Raw genomic sequence first — 9,122 nt, 5'->3', positions numbered from 1 at the left:
GGGACGGTCTATGTAGTAAAACTATCGAGATCAGGAAATTACCTTTGATAGAAAACTACCATCCAATCTGTAGACTCTATTCAAAGGTTTCCCGTGGTCCCAATAATGTTCTTTTAGCAAAAAGGAAAAAAAAAAATCTTTTCTTCTGACCCAGGATTCAATCCAAGATTATGTGTTACACTTCGTTATGTGCCTTTGATCTCCCCCAATCTGAAGTCCCCAGTCTCTCCTTTTGCGATTTTCATATTTTTGAAAAGTACTGGCCAATTTTGAAAACTGTGCCTCAATTTAGGTTTGACTGCCGTTTCCTAGTTATTAAATTCAGGTCATGCATTTTGGGCAGAAATACCACAGAAGTGACACTGCATTGGCAGTGTGTTCTTGCAGGATACACGTGACATCACCATCCTTTTGCTGGTGATGGGAACCTTGGTCCTTTGGTTCAGGTGGTACCTGCCAGGTTTCTTTTGTACAGTTAATGGTTTCCCTTTGAAATTAATAAAATACTTTGTGTGGAGATCCTTTGAGGGTATATAAATATCCTGTTTCCTCAAACTTCCCCTCACTGGTTTTAGTATCCATAGATCATTCATGCCTGGTGGCATTATGATGGCCAACTGATGGTGACTCTCATTCTATCATTCTTTCTACATTTACTGGTTGGCGTAATACCGTAAAAAAAAAAAAAAAATTCCCTTCACCATTTATTTGCATCAGTGTGGGACTCATGGAGTCCTGTTTTAGTCCGTGGGTTTTAAGTCATTTTCGTTATTTTGATAGTCACATCGCAGATTTGGACAGTGGAGAGAGCCCCTCCAAGCTGGCTCCTGTGTCCTTTTGACCAATCTCTGGTTTTTTTGATCAGTGTTTCACTATGTGGCTTAATATGCCCCAGAATCCTACGTTCCCTGCCCCAGCCTTGAGATCAGACATTTCTCTAAGGAGCCTTGATTCCTTTAATCTTTCAAAGCCAAGGTGTAGGCACTAGGTATCATCATTACTACCTGGATATCCTGGTCTAAAGGCAGCATAGAGAAAATATATGTAAATGTGTGTGTGTGCATGCACACATATGTATCTGTCTTAAAAATCATGAGTTCAGACTGGTACCTTCGATTCCCGTTAAACACCACAGGGTTCATTCCAGGGTCCACCCTATCCATATTTGTAACTCCGATCTCTGACAGTGAGGACCCCGGCTCCCGTCATCCTCAATACGGTTGTTCATTTCCCCTGTATGTAACCGGTTTCTGACCCTGCCTGCCTCCTCAGTTCCAGCCATCTCCCTGCTCTGACCCTGATGGTCCCTTCAGTCCCACCAGCCCTGGCTGCCTCTGCAGAAGGGAAAGGGAAAACGGGCTTAAATACTCAGGTCTTAAATCTCCCTGGCTCACACCCATCCCAGTCACCACCCCTGAGCTCCTCTCCTGCGTTGAATTGCTCACAGCTCAGGGATTTCTTATGTTCATCAGTTTGACAGATTGATGACAAATTGAAGTCAATTTGACAAATTGACTTACTGAGCCCCGTGCTGGGAACTAAGTGCAGGTTAAGTTCGTGCCTTCAAGTAGACCAGCCTGGTGGCATAAGCGGAAGTAATCTGGAAGCCCTGGTGTCGTGCGGTGAAGCACCCAGTGTGGTGGGGAACACCAAGGGAGAGTCCCTCACAACCTGGGCTGTGCTTCTGGAATGCCTCCCAGAAGAGGTAACACTGAAGCTGAATCTTGAAGAACAAACTTGGGGTGGAGGTGGGAGTCAGGTAGAGGGAAATAGGATACAGGTGCTACCACAGAGACCGGTAACTTGCTAATAGAAGAAACGAGGCTGGAGAGAGAAACATCTGGTATTTCAGGACTTGAGAGTCACGTTATGGGGGTGGAGGTTATGCGCATAGATGGAAGTAGTGGGATTAGCGGAGAAGAGGGTGAAGGACCAAGTCCTGACCAGCACCAACACCGAAGAGACAGGTTGAAGGAGAGATGGGGCGGCGAGAGAGGTAGGAGAAAAACCTGGAGACAGGAGCTAACACTATCAGCGAAGCTAAGGAAGGCGTTGTCTCCACGGTCACTCAAGATGAGGACTGAAACTCTTCCCATTGGATCCGATAATTCCGGTCCCCGGGAGACTTTCATTAGTGCGCTCTTGGGGAGGTGGGCGGGGCAAAAGCCAGATTGTCGTGGCTTGAATGAAGCGGGGAGTTTAGGAAATGGAGACAGACAGCACAGGCGGTGCCGGAATCTTCTAACTCCCTCCTTCCCTTCTCTCCCAGCCCTTGCTCAGTTACAACCCCCACTCGTTCCCCATTTTCTCCTCCGTATCCCCAGCAGCTAGCACTGTATCCAAAACATAACAGTCACTCAATAAAATTTTGTTGAGTAACTCCACCCTCTAACCAATAGGGGGAGCTAGAGGAAAGTCACTCTAACCTGTAGAGGGAGCTGAAAGGAAGTGTTCCCCTACAGAAGGAGCTGGAGGAAAACCCCCAGGGAAGTGTTAACCACACGCTCTGACCTCTAGGAGGAGCACCAAGCTTCTGGTCTTGCCGACATTCCTGAGGAAAACTTGCTTGAGGAGTCTGCGTCAGGGAGTCCAACCTTTTAATATATACCTAGTAAGTTCTGTTCGTTGCATGTGGTGCTGATTTTCCATTTATGATAGTGATGTGAAGTTTTCTGTTAGAGTTAGCACATATTTTAAAACATATATTTAAGAAATGAATATAACAAAAAGTGAGCTCATTTAAAGAAACATCTTAAATAAACAATAGTATGAGTGATAGATACCCAAGTTACTGCCCAGATCTTCAAAGTAAAGTTGAAATCAGAACTTAGATCCAGGAAAGCACTGGGTCACCGTGGCGTGTGGAACTGATGGTATGAAGAAGTTAAAGGCTGTTGAATCTGTGTGGAATGCTCTTTTTGGGTGCCTCTTGGATCCTCTCTTTCTGAGACTCTGATTCTGATTTTCCGTGAAGTGTGGTAAGAGAAGTCTGGTGCCTTCTGAGGAGAAGACACCCCTCTCAGCTTGAAAGTTAAGGGTCTGAGGAGAAGACACCCCTCTCAGCTTGAAAGTCAAGGGGGAACTTGGTTGGGGCTCAGGAAAAAGGAGCCTAAAGAGCACTTGACGCCTGGTTTGTTAGGTTCTGGTTTGTTTGGAATTGAGGTGTTTCCTGGGGACTTTCAGTGCTAAAACAAGGAAAGTCTTAGGCAAAGTAGGGCCATTCAGTTACCCTGAGAGGTGTCTTGCCTTCCTCAGGTGTGGTTTTCCTTCAGTTTCTTTCCTTACCTCTCTTCTGACTGAAGGAGTGTTTAGAGCTCCAAAGCTAAGGTCAGAAGGTCACCCTCAGAGAAAGAAGGTTCAAGTCTAGGTCACTGAGGCCTATTTCGGGCAAAAGGAATTTTTAGTCTAACCCGTTTAGTGACTACACTGAAGTTTGAGGTGAAAGCCTGAGCTGGTCAAGTGTTTCTTTGAATCTGTTCTTCGGGCATTTATCTCCCTCCAAGACCTGTGGGGTACGGGGAGCGGGAAGGGGGACACTGATTGGTGGTGGTGGTGGGTCAAGGATTCTAGGATTTGTAATCCTGATGGTGTATAGTTTCTCTTCAAGGAAAAAACTAACGTCTCATAGCAGTATTTAAAGTTATTTTTTGGGTATTTTTCATCACTTTTTATTCATTTAAAAAGTATCAGTTATGAAGGGGAAAAAGCTCATTATAAACATTATAATTATAAATAAAAACCTTATAGAAGTATGCAAAGTAAATAAAAACCCCTTTCCCCACAGCCTTCTCATCTGTAATGTAAGTTTGATTTGTAGACCTAATTAGCCTTTTTATACATATGCAAGCATCTTTATAATAGGCTCACATGCATGTTGTAGAGCTTTTTATTGAAGTATACATACAGAAGAGTATACTGCTTGATGAATGATCACAAACTGGATGTCCTATGGAATGTTCTGGAAAACATGTCCTATGGAATGTTCTCTATGACCTGGGTGATAGTTACATGTGTTTATTGTTTGTGAAATTCACAGTGTGAATGGCTAGAAGTGGGCATTAGGGGGCGCTTCAGGAGTTCTGGACTGTTCGTGACATGGGTGATGGTTAAATGGGTTCGTTCAGTTTGTGATAATTGATAGAGTGTTAAATGGCTGGAATTGGCATGGGGGGGGTTCTTCAAGAGTTCTGGAATGTTCTATGTTGATCTTGGTGATGCTTACATGGGTTTATTCAGTTTGCAATAATTCATTGGGCATTGGGGAGTACGGAAGTGCTTCAGGAGTTCTGGAATGTGCTATGTTGACCTGGGTGATGGTTTATGGGTTCATTTTTAGCAACTGTATATTATTCCCTTGTACAAACATTCCATAATTTATTTAACTAATCCTTAATTGATGGTCATTTAGGCTGTTTATAATTTATTAGTATACACAAGTAATAACATACATTTATTTTTGCTTCTGTAAGTATTTCTGCAGGAGAGATTTTTAGAAACGATAAATTATTGGGTCAAAGGCTGTGTGTATTTTAGTCATTATTTTCCTTTTGAAAAGGTAATATAAGTTCAGGGTAAAAAATTCAAATAGTGACATGGGCATATAGGGAAAAGTCAGTCTTCCTTCTGCCCTTAACCCCCCAGTTCCATAAGGTGCTTCCTCAGAAGCAACCGGTGTTACCAGCTTTTGGTGGTTTTTTTCCAGAGACAGTCTGCATTGCATACGTATTTGCATATTTTATAGGCACTGCTTAAAACCACACATCCACCCCGCCAAGATTATCCCAATTTATAATCTCTCCTATAGGGTATGAGAGTTCCCATTACCCACTAGAGATGATTCAAGGGTTCTAGAAAGATTTGAGTGAAAGAAACAGATTTTATTAATTCATTGGAAATACAGGTTTCAAAATTCTACAGGTACAAAAGAGCAGTGAAGTGTCCCCCTCCCATCTTCATCCCCTAGCCACCCTAGCTTTTCTTCCCCAAAACAGTTGTGTTTCCAGTTTCTTGTGTGTACTTACAGAGAGTTTGCATATGCGAACAAATGCATCAGTATTTTTTCCCAAAATTTTACACAGGCGATAGCATTATTTTTATGAACTGTTACTATGTATTCACCCCCCCCCCCCCCGCCGCCTTCTCCGCCCACCCAAAGTAAAACCTTTGTGACTTATAATAATAATTGTTCGTTTTTTCTCATGAGTCTAGGGGCAAGCTAGAAGGTTCCACTGATCTCAGTCGATCAGTTGAAGAGTCATCTGGGGATCAGTTCATCTAGTATGGCCTCAGCTGGGATTATTCAGCTCTATTCCACAGGGTCTTTCACCTTCCAGCTTGTTCTTATTGTGGGGTTAGGGATTCATAAGAACAGAAACCACAGGCCTCTGGAAGCCTAGGCTTGGATCTGGCGCACTGTAACTTCTGTTATATTTTATTGATCAAAGCAAGTCACAGGCTAGCCCAGATTCAAGGCCTGTAAGGAGCTGTAAAGTCACCTTGCAAGGGATGTGGGTTTAGGGAAGGGAAGAAGTAAGTTATTTATTCCATCAAACACAATGCTATAGGTAGGTATTGTTCTGTACCTTACCCTTTTTTCCTAACAATGTATCTATCCTATATTTTGAAGATGACTTCGTATTAGTCCTCAGAGTGCTTCGTCGTTTCTTTTTCCTTCCAAGATTTTCTTTAAATTCAAGTTAGTTAACATATAGTGTAGAATTGGTACCAGGAGCAGGATTTAGTGGTTCATTGCTTATGTGTAACACCCAGTGCTCATCCCAACAAGCGCCCTCCTTAACGCCTGGCATCTATTTAGCCCATCCCCTCACCCACCTCCCCTCCAGCAACCCTCAGTTTGTTCTCTACAGTTAAGAGTCTCTTATGGTTTGCTTCCCTCTCTGTTTTTATCCTATTTTATTTTTCCTTCCCTTCCCCTATGGTCATCTGTTTTGTTTCTCAAATTCCACATACGAGTGAAATCACATGGTATTTGTCTTTCTCTGACTGACCTATTTTGCTTAGCATAATACACTCTAGTTCCATCCAAGTTGTTTCAAATGGCAAGATTTCATTCTTTTTGATGACTGAGTAGTATTCCATTGTGTATGTATATATACCACATCTTTATCCATTCATCAGTCGATGTCATTTTTTTATTCCATTTTATTTTGCTAGTTCCCTGTTGGAGGAAATTTTGATTGCTCCCAATCTTGTTATTACCTAACATTGCTGCAATGAATAACATTGATCATATGTCAGATAAATTTCTAGAAAGGGAACCACTGAGACAAAGGGTATGTGTATTTGTAATTTTGACAGGTATGGCCAAATTCAATTAAATATTTTTTCAACTTTTTACTTGGAAAAATGTCAAACCTATAGAAAAGTTGAAAGAATAGTTCAACGAACACCTATCTACCCTTCACCAAGATGAAACATTTTGTTCAGATTTGTTAAGATTAAACATTTGTTAGCATTTTGCCACCTTTGTTCCCTCTCATGCCCACTGTCTCTTCCTCTCCACTTTCTCCTCCTCTCCCTCCTCATATATACACACATATTGTTCTGAACCATTTGAAATTAAGTTACAGCCATCAAGGCACTTTTTCAAACACTTTTTCATCCTACATTGCCTAAAAACAGGGAGGTTTGCTTACATAATCACAATTTTGTCAGCATACCCAAGAAATGTAACATTGATAACATAACTTTATTTAATTCACGGTCCGTATTCAAATTTCCCAAATTGTCCCAAAAATCTCCTTTAGGGCTTTTCTTTTTTTAATTGAGGATCCCAAATTCAGGATCAAAGGTCACGCAAATTTACCTAGGTGTCATGTCTCTTTAGTTTTCTTTAATACAGGACAGCCCCCCACTTTTTTTCATCTTTCATAAAACATTTATTTTGAAGATCCTGAGCCAGTTATTTTGCATAATGTCTTGTAATTTGGATTTTTTTAGACTGTTTCCTCAGGATTAGGTTCAGTGAAACATTAGATTGAACATTTTTGGCAAAAATGCCACCACATAGGTGATTCCTATTGCACCACATCAGGCAGTACATGATGTTGGTGTCCCGTTGGCGATGCCAAGTTGGTCACTTAGTCAAGGTAGTATTCTCCAGATTCTTCCACCACCAAGGTCCTCTTTCCCCTTTGTAATTAACGGATTAGCATTTAAACAGTATGTGTGACCGTGGACATGTCCTGTTCCCTCAAAACTTGAACCAAATAGTTTTCATATTCATTAGTGATGCCTATCTGAGTCAGTTTTTTTTTAAGTTTATTTATTTGAGTAATCTCTACACCCAACATGGGGCTCAAACTCATGACCCTAAGATCAAGAGTCTCATGCTCTTCCAGTGCCAGCCAGGTGCCCATGAAGCAGTTATTTTATTTTATTTTATTTTTATTTTATTTTAAAGATTTTATTTATTAAAAAATTTTTTTCTAATGTTTATTTATTTTTGAGACAGAGACAGAGCATGAATGGGGGAGGATCAGACAGAGAGGGAGACACAGAATCTGAAGCAGGCTCCAGGCTCTGAGCTGTCAGCACAGAGCCCGACGTGGGGCTCGAACTCGCGGACCGCGAGATCATGACCTGAGCCGAAGTTGGACGGTTAACCGACTGAGCCACCCAGGCACCCCTAAAGATTTTATTTTTAAGTAATCTCTACAGTCAATGTAGGGCTTGAGTTTACAACCCTGAGATCAAGGGTCACATGCTCTACCGACTGAGCCAGCCAGGTGCCCCCCGAATCAGTTTTTAAATGGTAGCTGCAAAATGGTGTTCTCCTAATTCTCTCATTCCTTCCACATTTGCTAGCGACCATTCTGTTAAAGAAAGCTGCACCCTTTCTTTTTGCGTATCACTTCAAATTCTTTTGTTAAATTATTATTCAATGTTTATAACCTGTTGCTATTATTGTACTGGTGCATGAGCAGACAGATCAATGGAATAAAGCAGAAGGTCCGGAAGTAGACCCAGGTATATATAAAAATTAAAAAAATAATAATGTTTATTATTATTTTTGAGAGAGAGAGAGACAGAGAGACAGACAGACAGAGCATAAGTGGGGAAGGGGCAGAGAGAGGGAGACACAGAATCCGAAGTAGGCTCCAGGCTCTGAGCTGTCAGCACAGAGCCTGATGCGGGGCTTGAACCCACGGTTGGACTATCGACGGGGAGATCATGACCTGAGCTGTAGTTGGACACTCAACCAACTGAGCCACCCAGGCGCCCCTGAAAACTTAATATATAATAAAGGTGGTACACCCAAATCATTGGGGGCAAAGATGACCTTTTTAATAAATACTATGGGATAACTGGATAGCTGTAAAAAATAGATAATTTGGCTCCACACCTCACACTGTATACTGGAATAAGCTCCCACCTGAATCTAAATGTAAAAAATAAAGCCATACAAGTACTGAAAGAAAACCTGGGTATGGGGAAAGCCTTTCTACGTATGACTCCAAATCCAGATGGAATGAAAACGATGGATAAATTTCAGCCACATAAAAATGAAAGTAAAAACCTTTTGCATGGGAAAAAAAAACACATAAGCAACGTCAAAAGCAAGAGAGATGCAAGTATGATTTTGAAAATACGCAGTCACCTTGACCATGTGGCTCACTTGGGGAGAGGGGTGAATAACTGAATGAAGAAATTACTGGTTCCTGTCACTTAATACTTGAATGAATGACTGGGTGAATAAAGTGGAGGCAATATCCATATTTTCATTAGTTCCCTCTCTCCATTCTGTTTCGATTCCTACCCAGTTTTTAGAGCAAAATCTCTCTTAATTTTTCTCTCGAATTTCCCATCTCTTGTCCTTTTGTTAACTAAACTAAAACTTTAAGCAAGGCCCATAAGCATAAAATCAAAAAGTAAGAGAAGTTGCAAGTTTTAAAGGGAATTTTAGATGCTAACAATGAACAGTACTGGAAAATGTCCTCTTTCTTATCTTCCTAGAATTATTTTCTCAGGCACCAAAACAAGAAAACTAAAAAGTAGTCTCTTGCTAAGACCCTACCTACATTTGTTTGATCTTATTGCTCAAATTGCTTCCTAGAATTTCGTTGTAAACCTACAACATCTTAGCTTTCCTTTTGTGAGTT

General features: G+C 41.3%; 1 protein-coding gene across 1 annotated transcript in view; it reads left to right on the top strand.

Moving 5' to 3' along the window:
* Positions 1-2,489: 2,489 nt before the first annotated feature.
* PLAC1 (placenta enriched 1) overlaps positions 2,490-9,122 on the top strand; it is a 177,542-nt gene continuing 170,909 nt past the window's right edge. The window contains exon 1 of the mRNA XM_007093583.3: positions 2,490-2,611. The gene's annotated coding sequence lies outside the window, so the exon portion shown is untranslated. The remainder of the gene's footprint in view (positions 2,612-9,122) is intronic.

The sequence above is a fragment of the Panthera tigris genome, chromosome X (assembly GCF_018350195.1).
Source record: "Panthera tigris isolate Pti1 chromosome X, P.tigris_Pti1_mat1.1, whole genome shotgun sequence".
Classification (NCBI taxonomy): Eukaryota; Metazoa; Chordata; class Mammalia; order Carnivora; family Felidae; genus Panthera; species Panthera tigris.
This window is presented reverse-complemented; position numbering and strand designations above follow the sequence as displayed.